Raw genomic sequence first — 13,653 nt, 5'->3', positions numbered from 1 at the left:
TTGAAAACATCTCTTTGGGTACGGTGACGGATGATTTTTAATGTGAGCATGATGGTATCGTTTCACAAATGGGACTTAATCTAGCATTGGGTCAATTCAAAGTCCCGAAAAAACATGTAAGAGATTCAACTTAAATTTTCAGCCCTATAGGAATACGACTTCAATGTAAAATTATGCAAAAGAACTACGGTAATACGAGCGTTTACATTTTAAATAAAGATGGTAACATCAACTAAACTATTCCAGCTTAGGATTTGATTTTGCTGAAATTGTTTAAAATTATGTGTTGGTGGTATGATTTTTAGCAAATACAATCAAATGCCTAGGTATTCAGGCTTTCGCATTGGTTTATGTAATGTTACACATTTTTTCCTTCTTTTGTTTCCATTTAATTATTTCCATATTCATCTCTTTTTTAAATATTGGAAGAAATTTCACTACCTCGAAATTAGAATGAATACTTAGCATTAACTTCCTAAACTTCTTAATTTAGTACATCTGTATTATTTCCGATTTATTTACTACCGTGAAACGTTAATAAATATTTACTTATGATTTCGATGCACCCAAAACTAGATAAATACCTTCGATGTGAAATCCTAAAAAACCTTAATTACGTGAAAAATTAAAGCGGCTCTGATATCGATTATAATTTAGTTCCTCACACGAAAGAGAATAGTACTGACATAAGCAAATGAGTTCATGTTGTGGGAGAGGTGATGTTTAAGGATTTATTCGCGGACTTTTTGGCTATTTTTAGTCTATTTGATATAACTTTTTTAACTCGGTGGAGAGGTTTTGTGAAAGAATATGGATTATTCCACTTTCATGTAATATTTTCGTGCAAATTCGATTCGCTGGAGAGTTAGTGCATTGTCTCAATCTAATAAATGTTTCATAACAATGATCTTGTCAATATAAAATTGTGGCAATGAGTTTCATTTTTGAATACTTATTTTTCGCAGTATCCATTTCGAAATTCTGTGCATTACTTACGCGTATATTATCGATATTTTATTTACGTATAATCAATCGATGCTCTCGCCCATCCCACTGTCATGCCACACATTTCCTCCCTTTTTCAGCAGGAAGTGTGTTTGAAAGACTCCTCGAAAGAGGCCTCGACTGGTTGGAGTTGAGTTCCGTAACCCCATCAACGTCACAGGATCTCAGCACCTCACTATTCCTCCCCTTTTATTACCGATTTTCCTCCTATCTGTCTCCCTCTGGCCCACTTCTTTCTCTATAAGCTCTTCCTAGGGCCCACGGTGTGTGTGATGTTCCCTTCTTTATACTAACTCAGAATGTCTAAAAAGATTTTTTCCTTTTATTTTTCTGACATCCAAGCGGTCATCTTCTGTCCTCGACCCCTGTCGCCTCTTGACAGGGAAAACTCTCTTCCTCCGAGGAATACATTGCCATGATTTTTCCGAGTTTTGAAAAGAAATTTGAATAAACTTCGGTCGCATTTTTTTCCGAAGTAAATGCATTCCTTTCATTTTTTCCGGATAAAATCAATTCGCTCTCTGACGCGGTATTGGGAAGGAGTTTTTGAGGGGTATCCGTGACCTTATCCAATAAAGGAGAAGAAGTTCTATTGGGCTATATCGAAGTACTGAAAATGGAGCTACTATTTATTGCATCATTTGGACTGAAAATCTAAATTTTATGAATGAATAATCTTTATCTGAAAGTTGGTTATATTCTCTCCACTTTCACTTAGAAAATAGATAATTTTTAACAGTTAGCTATATTTTTTGCTTCAAGGAAACGTTTTCAAAGTATACTTCTCACACCAAAAGTTCACAAAAGCTAATTTATACTAACGCTTATTTGCCTTAATAGTTATTAAATACTAACTTTTCTCTATGAATACCATTGATTTGATGGCATAATAACCACGATGATGGCAAACTATGGCACAGAGAAGGCATATCCAAGTTAAAAGGCGCATATTACGCGCTTCCTTGCATTTTCCTCCACTTCCGAAGAAATACTGTAATTTGTCCGACATAGATTAGATACATGATGCGTTGGTTAGTTCAGGTGACATGAGGTGGAACCGTTTCATCATGAATGAAAAATTCTCCGCATGTTCCACCTAAAGCTTAATTGAAGACCCGACGCTTTTCGACTTTGCTGTCATTGGTGTAATAACGTTGAAACGCTTCGTGTATTCGATTACGTTCTTAAATAGAACCTTCGAAGAATATTTTATTCAAAAATTAAGTAAAATGCTGATATCCTGATGTTTTAGTCATTGATAACTTGAAAGAATCTTTTTTAAATACTCTAGAAACCTTTAATCACTGCTATTAATAACTATTAATAGTGAATTATAGCGTTTCATTAAATATCTCACGCAGTGGTGCAAGTAGGAACATGCTTTGGGGAAGATGGAATGGGTTGAAGAGGCGACCCACAGGTAACGAAGGGTCCGGGAAAATTTTTGAAAAATGACATGCCTCGAAATACATTTTACATCATTTTGACACAAAAATTTAACTTTAATCCAATTCAGGTATTATTCTTTGAGGATTTGGGGGAGATCTGTCACCTCTTCCCCCCATCTGTCCCCTTATCCAGCCACTGATCTCATGCATTATTTAATTATATCAAAAAGTCAATGTTGTCAACATATCTTTAAATTCAAATGTTTCTCTAAAGGAATATGAAGTGAAACACTTTGCACTTTCCACATAAAATATTTTTATTACACACGAGTCAACATGTTTCACTGCACTGCAGCATTTTCAAGACTGACCAAGAAATTAACCATACCAATATATATAATTTGCACACTCGCAACATTTGAGAAATGGGGTTGGAAGGTGGGGTGGAAAGGAGGGTCTGGATTTTAAACCGACCGTTGGTCTGGGTTGAGGTAGGGGAGGGGGGGAAGGTGACTGTTTTCAGGTGCTCGGAGGGTTTTTTCCTCGATTAGCTGAGGGAGGTCAAGGATCGGAGAATGGAAGGGAAAAACATGGTCATTAGTAATAACCTCTTTCCTACTAATGGCAGAAACGATGTACAATTGTTCCCAGATATCCATTTTTTTCCCTTTATTAACTCGTTGCAGCATTTCTGGGATGAAGTCAGCCCGGTGTCCATCTTCTAGGAGGTGTGCCGCGAACTGGGATTTTCCTTCCCTGTTTTCAAAGTCCCTCTTATGCTCTTCTGCTCTGACCTTCAGACTTCTCCCCGTCTGTCCAATGTATGACGCCGTACAATCCCCACACTTAAGCCTATAAATTCCACTTTGGTCCCTGATATCCACACGGTCTTTTACACTGGGAAGCAAACATTTTAGATTTTTTCTGTTGTGGAAAGCTGGTTTGATGCCAAGGTGATTAAGAAATTTACCTACTCTTAGGGAAGCATTTCCAATATAATTTATTTTTCTCCAGCGTTGAGCTTCTCTAGGGTCCAACGAATATATCTGCCTAAGGGAAATTTCTTTTTTCTTTTTCGCTACCATGTTGTCTATCATAGCAGCCGTGAAACCATTAGCTGTAGCTATAGCTTTAATGATGTTTAACTCCTTATGGTATTCCTCATTTGTTAGGGGAATGACAATGGCTCTGTGGACCATATTGCGGAAGGCTGCTAGCTTCTGACTAGGAGGATGTTTTGAATTAGCATGGATCACATGATCAGTGCATGTTGGTTTGCGATAAACACCAAACATGTGTTTACCATTCTGAATGGATATAGTTAAATCAAGAAAATTTATTTTGTCACTGTCCTGGATTTCCACTGTAAACTTAATGCTTTCATTTATCGTATTCAACATTTTCACGAAATTTCTCACTTGGCGCTTAGTCCCGTTCCATAAACACAAAATATCATCGACGTAACGGTACCAATATTGCACATTTCTCAAGAGCGGGTGATTGCTTTGAAATAATTCTTTCTCCAAATTATTCAGAAATATTTCAGCCAGTAAGGGTGATAGAGGGGACCCTATAGCCAGTCCATTATCCTGTTGGTAATGGTTACCATTAAACACAAAGTAATTCTGTTTAACACAGATTTTTATGAGATGCATTAGTTCCTTCACAATATTTTGGGGGGCTTGGGATTGAATTAACACTTCTTCTGCAAGCTCGACTGCTTTCTCCCTCGGGACACTGGGAAACAGACTTACTATGTCAAATGACACTAACACACCTTTTTCCCGAGTTTTCACTTCCTGTAATTTAGTTGCTAATTCAAAGGAATTTTTAACACTATGAGTGCTTTTGAAATTGGAATACTCGATGAATTTACATTTTAGCACTCTGGCAAGAATGTGCGCCGGGGATGAAATACCAGATATCACTGGGCGGATAGGGATATCCAGCTTATGCACTTTCGGCATCCCGTAAAAACTAGGGGCTAGCGGATTCATCACTATAACCCTCCTAATTTCCTCTGGAGAAAAAAGGACTCGAACATTAGAGAGGGCTTTTTTACACTCCTTCTGATATTTAGCCGTTGGGTCCTCCTTCAGTAACACAATATCATTAGCCTTAATGAAGTCCATACACTTATCGACATATCTCTGCCTGTCCATTATCACTACAGAATTCCCTTTATCTGCTTTCATTGCTAATAGACCATTATCCACCAAAGATTTTCTCAAAGAGGTGACAATAGCTGCTTCACCCGTGCGCCGGCCACCTTCGTTTGTCACTGCCTCCTCCTTCGCTTTAAAAATTGAGCCGATAGTGTGAGCCACCACATGTTTAATAGTATAGTCCTCCCTTCTCACCGCCATTTCACAGTCTACTAACAGATTATTAATGTCCTCTGAGCCATTAGGGAAATTTGGGCAATATTTAAGACCTTTGTTTAACAACTCTATTTCCTCTGGCTGAAAATTATGTTGGCTTAAGTTGATAACTCGATCATAAAAAGAGCAAGGGTTGGGTAATTCCAAACTTACATTTTCTTTATCTTTGTGATGCAGTTGACGTTGTTGTAGACCTTCAAGTTTCTTATTCACCGTTTGCAGTTTCTTGAAAGCAATTTCACTTGCCAAACTCCGGACACTATCATCGAAGACCGTCCACTCCGCACCATGCAACCAATGTACTAATTCCGTGTGGAGGAGGTGCCGATGATGAGCGATGTTGTCTCGTCTGGTATACCATTCGTGAAGTTCTCCCTTGATCCAAGATTTCTGCGCAACCTTCTGGGCTAGTCTGGCCGATCGGGACGAAGAACTCATTCGTACGTTGACATATTTTGGGATGAGGTTCCTTGATAGACATACACTATTAAAATGGATGTTTATCATTGCGATTCTGTATTTTACGGTTAACTTCTTGTATAACTTTGCCTGTACAGCTATGCTGGCTGATTTGATGAATTGGATGGATGAGGCAGATACTTTGTGGAGATCCATTATGAAATATGAAGTGAAACACTTTGCACTTTCCACATAAAATATTTTTATTACACACGAGTCAACATGTTTCACTGCACTGCAGCATTTTCAAGACTGACCAAGAAATTAACCATACCAATATATATAATTTGCACACTCGCAACATTTGAGAAATGGGGTTGGAAGGTGGGGTGGAAAGGAGGGTCTGGATTTTAAACCGACCGTTGGTCTGGGTTGAGGTAGGGGAGGGGGGGAAGGTGACTGTTTTCAGGTGCTCGGAGGGTTTTTTCCTCGATTAGCTGAGGGAGGTCAAGGATCGGAGAATGGAAGGGAAAAACATGGTCATTAGTAATAACCTCTTTCCTACTAATGGCAGAAACGATGTACAATTGTTCCCAGATATCCATTTTTTTCCCTTTAGCCTAAAGCCCTAATTTCTCTAAAGCCCTGGCCAAAAACTATTCCAGGAATCGGTAGCTAAAGAAATCATTTTTCAAAGGCTATTGTTTTTTCCTCAAACTTTGTCAAATATCGCTTCATTTAAAGCTCTGAATAAATGGTCCTGATGCGATATTTATTTCTATCTTCATCATATACTATATCCATTAATCCTCCTAGCATCACCAAATTTCTCTTTAAACGAGTCATTATGTGCCTAAACCCGTTAAAACTCGCCTTAAATTGGTTTATTTCGATCATCTGTTAATCTTTTAGTATGATACGCCATTTTCTCCCTCGTCACCTACAATAAATGAGTCCATTCGTAAATATTTAGAAGCTTTAATTATCCTGAGCGTTGAATAATTAATGAAAGTGGGCAGTATATATTCAGACAATTTCGACTCCTTCATGCCCGCTGGAAATTGGATATACGCATCTTTTAAAAGGTTTGCTCTGCGACCCCTGTTTTATTCATGGACAATGAGAGAGCCAAACGGAGACAGAAATGTAGCACGAAGTGAGCATCAAATTTGGTGAACTATTTTGCGAGGGAACAAAATCATAAAAAATTAAAAGGGGGCTAGGGGTCGCTTTTTGGAGATAAAACCGTTTCGTTTTCATAACGGTCCTCAGCGTCGGGGAAAGCGAGTACGTGAAATCACTAATTCAGGTCGTTGTCCACGTCACTCATCCGATAACCATACCGCCCGCCATCAATGAATCAGAAGCATGTGCCCGCTTGGTTCCTCTGGAAAAGCGAGCGCGAATTGGCTCATCAGAGAAAATGGGCGAACCGGCCGTGAATGTCGGGATACACATTGTAATTTCAACTCTCCATATTTCATGCAGGTGGAACTCTTGAGAGAGAGGAAATCGGAGATCGCTCTCTCTAAGCCGGAGGATCGCTGCGAAGCCGATAGGGTGGAAGCTGTTTGGAAGACGGGGAGCAATTAAGGAAATGGGGAAGGAAGGAATTAATCTTGGGACGGGAAGAGTGCGACCGTGAGCCAATGACTTAAGCGGACGTGACGGCCGTTCCTCACGGCAACATCTTTAGTCCCCCCCGTGACACATAACCCTAAGATTTCAGGCGGAGATTATGTAACATAAAGAAGAAATTCATCTCCTCACCGTTTTGGTGTCTGACATTCGCACTAATAAGCCTATATCGATCTTTCTAGCTTTAGATATTCACTCGTTAGGGGTCTTACACGATTTCACAAGCCGGGCAGCTCTCACGAATAGAGTTTAAATGAGAAGTGCCCCCTTAAATAAGATGTCATTAGTCCACATCGCTTTAAAATACCAGGTATAGGGTGTCTTTCGTAATGGCTTAATAATTTATTTCTTTTAATCTGATTATTTATATTACCTCTGTTGTGTATTTTCTTTCGCAAGTATGAAATTCAATGTTCAATGAAGAAAAAATTTTCCCGCTATGCCCTCATTTAGGTAATTTTTTTTCAGTGTGATTCTACTTGATGCGTTGGCGTTTCTACTTTTTGCAATCGGTAATCATACCCAGTTTGATACCTTTCCGTTATATCTATTTATTTCCATATTAACCATATTTAAAATGCATTTATACTGAGGATAAGAAATATTTACGGGCTTTATATATTGATCACCCGTTTCCGTCGTTTTGTTCGTAAATGGCGCGATTTATCAATCTTCTCTGATTGAAAATCACTCGTGCCAGACAACCTATATCTACACTCATATTTAATGGTGATTTGAGCAGCGTGCTCATCGGACGCTCGCTGACATTTCCGAATTCAGGGCCTTCGTCACCATTGCCCTTCACCAACCACCTTCCCGCCCGGCACCCCCTCATCCCCCCCGAAAAGTTATTAATATACGATGAGGGTCTTCATACGAATAAGCCGTACTAAGTCTCAAGGTGGCGCTCATGTAGCAAAATACACTAAATTAAAATTTATATGCTATATGATATACTTTTCCACTTCTTAATAGACATTTTAAAAATGTTTTTTCCATGGATCCCAATATTTAAAATTAAGTTTATCGTGCGTTAACTTGATTATGTTTAGATTGTTTATTTTCGAAAATTGTATGACCTATTAAAATAGGCAAATATTTTATCCTCTATAATAGTGTACTTTTGATTGCACCACCTCAAAGTTTCTATTATTGCTGCCAAAAATTATGATTACTTGATCAGTTATTGGGTTGATGGAAGTTATATAGAACATACTGAAGGTCTCTATCCACGTAATACACATATTAAGAGTTTACAGTCCTCAAAAATATAATATCGCAACGGTTTATAAACAGCCCATTTTGTGACACTGTCTGTTTCGTGATGTTACATAGTAGCACGTAAGAGATCAATAATATCCTTGAGTAGCGAACATATCACTTGGATTTACATGGTACACATGGTGTACATTTAGTGATAGTGTATTTCTGAGGCAGTTCTGATATCTAAGCAGTCTCTTTTGTACCGCAGTAAATATTTAATAATGCATTTTCTCCGAGTAATTATTAGAAATTAACGTCTGACCAAATATTTTTAGTTATTTTATGCATTAGTTTTCAGAAATCATCATCGAAGAACACTATGTTGAAACCCTCAGAAAGTTTATGAGACCGACTTTAGATAACCGATAACCGACCGATTTTTGGTGTAACATTCCACAATCAAAACACCTCCAAGTCGGATTACTAATGTCAAGGTTTTCAAACATATATATGGTTTTATGAAAAATAACCCCCGGTTACTTTAAGTAATGTTGTACTTTGTCAAATAAAGCAATCTTTTGATTCTTTCTCACCATTTTATCATTCATTTATAGGCTTCGGAGTGTAATATCGTGAGTATTCAGTGATAAATTAGTAGAATAATGAATGAAGGCACTTTCATATACAAGGTCATAACTGAAATAGAGGGGATGATCACTGTTATTTAAACTAAATTGTATTCACAAATGCATTTAATCCTGTTCAAAGCTCATATCCACTACTTAATAAACGTGTCACGCCCTTTATAACTATATTATCTTTTCTGTAGCATGAAATATATCAAATAATTGTCAGTGGGATATATATTTATGTGCCCTATAATATTGTGCAATTCATAGCTGGTCCTAAAAACTGAAAATTTATACGGAAAAATTGGATTGAATACCAGTTGGTAGGTGTCCTTTCAGCGACTCCTATCAGGACCTCTGGCAGGCTGCTCCACTTGTCGCTTCGGTTTTCCTCACTGAGGAGTATCTCTCGTAGATTTTTTCTCTGGCGATGGGAGAACTCTCTGAAAGAGAGCATCCACGAGCACTACGCGTACTTAAGCTACTCACTCGTTGCATCTAAAGTTCTCGTAGTCCTATGGAGACTTTCGCTGTTTTTTTACTCTTCAATCTCTTGGGTGCCTGGCGTAGTTACTACCAGGAAAATTAAATATTGATTTTGAAGCGGAATAAGCTTTTCTGTAAGGCTTGGAAAATGCATGATTTTATGAATGCAAAAAAGTATTTAGAAATATGGATGATGGTTTGGTCGTAATCGTGAAAGATATCGACCGAGTTCAGAGACGAGGAATTCCATCATTAATTTTCTCAGGCAATATTTCAATAATTTCAAATATCTCTAATAACATTGGCCTCATAAATTAATTTTCTTAGTCTTATACAAAAATAAAATCCTTTGCTAGAGGATAAAACTGTATTTTTTTCAATTATGTATTGTTAGAATCTACTAAGTGATCTCGACCGAAGACTTATTTGAGTGTTTTACTGGTTACTTACAGCTTATTTCTTAAGTAAAAAGAGCTATCATTATTTAAATCAGAGTAAGTAATCTAATTTCTAATAGTGAATATTGAGTCGAAATCAATAAATTGTAGTGGTCTGCATGTATGTTAAGTTTACCCGACATTCAAACATTTCGTTCGAATAAATGGGTTATTACGACTATCAACTCTGGATATTTATAAGCATATAAGAATTTTAGTTGTTATAAGCGCTTTTTTAATTATGGCTCGAATTATTTCAATGAATGTAATTGAAGCGTTGGCATGGGAAAGGTAGAAAATCAGAAAGAAATCGAAAGTTCGTTTTTATACGGAGAAGATAGTACATGCACATGTCAATGGCTTGGATAAGGTAGAAAGTCAATAGGGTGGTTTCCTATTATTTTTTACTGCCTAAATCGGAAGGTTATTACTCCTAGTGTACGTATTTCACGCTTTTAGATTTTTAAATGACGATATCTATATTTCGCGATGAAATGAAAAGTGAAAAATTTCAAGCGCGCGAAAACGCGACGCGTAAGTATGAATGCCGGGAAATCTCTCCGTGTGACGTATTTCTGGTTCCCGCTGCCGCCCTGTGACGTGACCATGAGGCGAGTTGAGCGCTGATACGACGCAGGCTGCTAGCGGGAAGCTGAGTACCCTGCTGGCTGGTAGCGCTTGGCTTAAATAAGGATTATTTATACCTTATCAAATGAAGAAAACTTTCCGACCTTAGCCAGTTTTAAAATGTGATTATCAAGACATGTTTCCCTGAGCTCTGCGCCTCATGCATGCATTGGTAACCTCAGACAATGTATAACTCCTATCTTCTCGTATAGAAACTAGGTCCCTGTGACGTCACGTGGAGTGGCATCGCATGGGCGCCAATCTGGCCCTCTTCAAATGAGGATAAAAATGGACCATTGCCATTCGTCTAAACCGGTATTTCTAAAACGAAATAATTTGTATATTATGAATACAGTAATGGTGGGTAACGAATCACAATCAATGCCTTTCGTTTTCTTTGATCAAGGAAACTACCCTATTGGTACAATATATCAGTTGCTACGATTGACGAAGTTAGTACAATTATATTAGCTTCACAATGTTGGCAAACCTCTTTCTTTCGTCTCCTGTAAAATTCACATTTAGTGACTTACCACCTTTCCCATGTCAATGCTTCAAATATTAAGACATTTTACGTAGCGGTGACCTTTGACTTTGGTTTACAGATAACTTCATGTGTCCTAACATTCTAGCCTTTTCGACACCGCATTTGAAAGCCGTTTTGACTAAAGAGCAAATTTGGAATTCTTTGATTGAAAGAAAATGTTTAATTTCTATTCCACAGTACGATTTTAAGCTCGATTATGGTGTTATCGACGGGAGTCAAGAATGGAAAGACAGTGCATGAAAGCATGCAATCAGTGAAAGTATTCCACCCAATACAAGCAACCCCACCTACTTTCTTTTTTTCTGTATCTGAATCACACGGTCCCTCCCACCGTCGCGTCGCCTTTCGCATCACTTTCGATATCACAGCTCGTTGTCATAGGGTCCGCATAACGAGAATATATAGCGTGTTTGTTTATCTATGTCGTTCCCACGATTGTCAAACGTTGCGCTGCGATCGCTCCATACGGGAATGCGTTCTGATTGGCTGATATGGGGTTTTAGTGACGGTGGAAACCATAGCGACCATATGAGTGATGAAAAAAGTGATGGGAATCCTCATCATTAAGAGTGATCGCGAAAAACAATTGCCGGCGACGATCACTTGCGAGTGATCACTCTAGTGATCGCTGCAATTATCACTCGGAAATGACGGATAAAATGATCGTGTAATTCAGGCTTTACTACCGTTCCCCATGTCAACGCTTCAATTAATTTTATTGTATTTGGTTTTGATCACGTTACATTATTTTCAATCAATTTTCAGTGACAGATAATCGTTATACATATGTTATACGAATGGATATTTTATTTTTAATTTTGTATAATTTTATTATTTTATTTTATCAGTGAAAGAAAGGCATCGAACGTATAAGGAGCAAGCTGTGGTGAACGGCTGGTGAAATATTTAGGAAGCATGTTCTCCTTGTACTTATGCAATGCGCATGCATGTCATGATTGCCAAGTTGCATACTCAAATGTGCCTGGGAGATGAGTGGCAGGAGGCAGAGGACACCGCAAGGGGGCGTCTATTAATTACGTGAGGTGTTTTTGGCGATTTTTGAACCCTCCATCCCTCCTTAGTGAAATATCGTGAGATTTGCCTAGGCTCCTTCCCCCTCCCTCTAATCTCACGTGAGCTTGTTCAAAATGCGCAGTAAAAGCGTTAATTTGTGATACATTGAGTTGGATTTCTAAAAAAAACAATTTCTTTCTATTATTTTTTAAATATAGATTGCCTTTATTTGCATTTACAAATTGGCCCTTCTAAGCCCTATGGATTGTCAGAAGGTTCTATTTATCCTACATAGTGGCACATTTATATTACATTTCAAGTTTCAACTTTATAAACAAATTAAAAACAATAGCATGACACAAAAAGTTTTAGGAAATTTCAAACCAAAATATGAGCATTTAACATAATTTGCACATTTCAGATTAATTAAATAAATTATAAGTTTACAGTTTCACTAATTAACCATTTAATGTAATTTGAGTTGTTAATTTTATAATCCTAAATTTATATAAGATTAGTTAAGACTAGTATTTAAGTTTACTAATATCGTGGTTTAGAGTTACAATTACACTGTTTCTTGCGGTAAAAATAATTTGATACTTGCCAGGACCCCTTCTCTCCCCCACGTGAAATTAGGTGAGAATCTGGATAGTGACGAAAATAAACAAAGCTTTGAAAAATAAAAAGGGGCATACATCAGTTAAATGATAACAGGAAATTCTAAATAAGTAGATAGGATAAACTTGTTAAATCAAACAACTTATATCGATTGCAAAAATGTAAATAACAATCTGCGTACTAAAAAAAAAGAGATTAGCCTAGGCCTAACGTACACCGCATTGTAGGCGCAGCGTCAGGCTATACAATATGAAGTAAAAGTAATGAAGGAGACCACCCGACTGGAAGCCCGAATAGCCTTTTTTTTATACAATATGAAGTTTTAGGTAGTCAAACCCGCAACGACCCACATCTTCAAAATTCGTAATATAGGAATTAAGTGGCAGGTATCTAGAAAAAGACTGGAGGCTTTTTGGTGGTTTGAAATATAAAAAATAGTGTAGTGGCACAAAATATTTCCAAACTGTGGAAAACACTGTAAGTAAAATTAAAATATATAGAAACCCTAAATATTATGTGGATATACTTCGTGTGAATATATTGATTGAATGGATAAAATCATTTTTTTTTTAATCGATCGCTAAATTAAAAGAGTCCTACTCATTCCATGTAACTACGTTTTAATTCTCACCATCAGTGGAAGTCAAAGGGATGGTGGATAGTGGAGCAAAAGGAGGAAAATCGTTTATATAACACTATCGCCGTCATAATATTAGCTCGCTCAGTCGCTTTGTGACTTTTCTCCACATTAATACCAAATAAAAATTTAAAAAAATCGTTTGCTAAATTACAGGAGCCCTACTCATGCGTATTATTCTACGATTTAAGTCTTACCATCAATGGGAAATCATTTTTAATTATTTTTTCCGTTCAATCAATTTATTCACGCTTAGAATTTTCACACAATCTTTAGGTTGCCAGTTTTTGTAATCTCATTTAGTGTTTTCCAACAGTTTGGAAATATTGTTATACCACAAGATCATTTTTAATATTTCAAACCACCAAATGGTTTATGGTGGATAGTGGAGCGAAAGGAGGAAAACCGATTATCTACCATTATCTCACCGTCGTAATCTTACGAACCACGCTTCATGGGTCTGCTCCACATTTTTACTGCCCCTTCTACATCTACAGCGGTCGCTTCGAGTCCATTTAACCACTAGAATCAGCCCACTCGTATCAAAACCAGCCCTTTTGGTTTGGCCGCCACTTAAGAAATCAATTTAAGTGCACGCGATTCCAGCCGACGCGACGTCTGGAACTTCTCTCTCGATCCATCCT

At 37.5% G+C, this 13,653-nt stretch overlaps 1 protein-coding gene across 2 annotated transcripts in view; it reads left to right on the top strand.

The window, feature by feature from the left end:
* Positions 1 to 13,653, top strand: part of LOC124157763 (receptor-type tyrosine-protein phosphatase kappa) — a 318,693-nt gene that overhangs the window by 220,728 nt on the left and 84,312 nt on the right. The window lies entirely within an intron of this gene.

The sequence above is a fragment of the Ischnura elegans genome, chromosome 4, assembly GCF_921293095.1.
Source record: "Ischnura elegans chromosome 4, ioIscEleg1.1, whole genome shotgun sequence".
Taxonomy (NCBI): Eukaryota; Metazoa; Arthropoda; class Insecta; order Odonata; family Coenagrionidae; genus Ischnura; species Ischnura elegans.
Note: the sequence above shows the minus strand (reverse complement) of the source record. Positions and strands in the feature narration are given on the sequence as shown.